We start from the raw sequence: 1,999 nt of genomic DNA, 5'->3' as shown, positions 1-1,999 counted from the left end.
TCTCATGTGCGCTGATCCAACTATATTTAGCTTTCAGCTGTGACAGTGAGAATAGCATCTTTGTTGTGTGGAAGAAGATACATTCTCAAAAGTATGAACACCAGATATGTATATAACACTCAAGATTTGCCACCACAGCTACTGGGCGAAATAGTGGTTTACTTTACTTTTAAAATCTCTAAACAATTGGATGGCAGAAAAGGCTAACAGAAAGTAATTGAATAATACATTTAATATTTAGTTATATTTGATATTATAGTTGACTATAGTGCATTTTTATCATATTATCTGTATTTAATGTGTAAAAGCTGTTGTTATATGCAGTAATATATAGTATTGTTGAGAGTTCTGCTTGTGATTTTGCGAATATATACATTATGGGGATTTCTCATACAGACAGCACTCGTAAAGACAAGTCACCAAATGTCTGACACATCATCTTGTCATTTATTACAACAAATTGTTGATTTATGAGTGTCCCTTTAGAAAGGGCTGACACATCCCTTTGCCCTCACCGAACCTTTGCACTTGAACGTGAAATGGAATGACCCGAGTGAGAGATCGTAGTGTAACACATTAAGTATGAGGAAATGAGGTCTGACAGTCCCAAAATCGGCATGTGTCCTGATGTCCAGACCTAGCAGACAGGCTGTGCCCATCCATACAAATTTCAGAGGGAGAGAGCCAGCGAGAGCTGATTGCAATGTAAGCGTCTGGTGCTGTCAGCAGCTTTAAATCACACAGGCACTCCACAACAAAAAAACACAGAGAGCTATTGTGCTCCCGAACAATAATGGTCAATTTATACACTGGAGTGTGCTTTCATTTTGTAAACACTTATTAAAACAGGTATCTTTGGTGATATAGGAAAAAATAGAGAACCTCTATGAGAATTGCCATTGTTCTGTGTAATTTCACTCCGAAATGAAAGCTTATCCCTCCGGAGAATGCCAATGTTAGGAAGAGGTGGCCGAGGTTTACTTTAACAAGGCTGCCGATCGTTTCAATCTGACCTCAACAGTTTGTGTGGAACATTTGAACTGAGATTGTTTTTTGAAACTGTTGTTAATGTAATACAGGCCTTGCAGAGAGTTTGCTATTGAATGATAGGGCAGTTATATACTGGAGCTGACAGCAAACCAAAGCACTGTTGCTCATTTCACATGCGAAGAGGGTGTTTACATACACATTTAATGAAGGGTGAAAGGATGGATTGAAAGGAGGTCCTTAAAAAACTAAATCATGTTTGATGTGAATTAGAAGGGTCTGATGGAGTTTGATTCCCTGACACTTTCTCCTTTGGCTTGGGGTTCAAAAGACACTTAATATTTAGTAATATTATCGACTTGACTGCACTGGCACTATCGAATGAGAACAAAACTTGAACTGAATTGAGCTGGATATTGACAGTCTTCTGTTGAGCTACCTTTGAAGGTTTTTCATAATTAAGGAACGTAACAACATTGACACAGGGGTCAAACTGAACTGAATCAACACTAAACCAATTAGAGCTGCATGAATAATGACACTATTGTCTTTTGTAGAGCTGCTTTGTCGCTGAATAGAATTTGATTCGAAATTGGACTTTGCAACATCAATACTTTAAATGAACTCAATTCAGTCAACACTGAACTGACTTGAGTTATTGTTACTGTAGATCTAGCTGAATTGAAATAGATTCATAATTGATGAACTTTGCAACATTTACGCTGTTACTGAACTAAACTGAGTTGAATAATGACACCTTCTGTAGAGCTGCTTTACAGCTGAAGCCATTTCATTTCAATTTTGCAACACTCATTTTCCTGTCTATTTCTGTGAAGCTGTTTTGAAACAATGTGTATTAAATAAAGCACCATAAATGTAACTGGACTTGTTTTGATTAGTCTTTTTCTACGTGAAACCACTTATGCAGCACCTGAAGAGTCAGCTGTTAATACTACTGCATTATGAGGTTAAGAGGAAAGCTTAGCTGACTGTACAGTATTAAACAAAGCAT

The sequence above is a fragment of the Sinocyclocheilus grahami genome, unplaced genomic scaffold, assembly GCF_001515645.1.
Source record: "Sinocyclocheilus grahami isolate Dianchi unplaced genomic scaffold, SAMN03320097.WGS_v1.1 scaffold3366.1, whole genome shotgun sequence".
NCBI classification, from domain to species: Eukaryota; Metazoa; Chordata; class Actinopteri; order Cypriniformes; family Cyprinidae; genus Sinocyclocheilus; species Sinocyclocheilus grahami.
Note: the sequence above shows the minus strand (reverse complement) of the source record.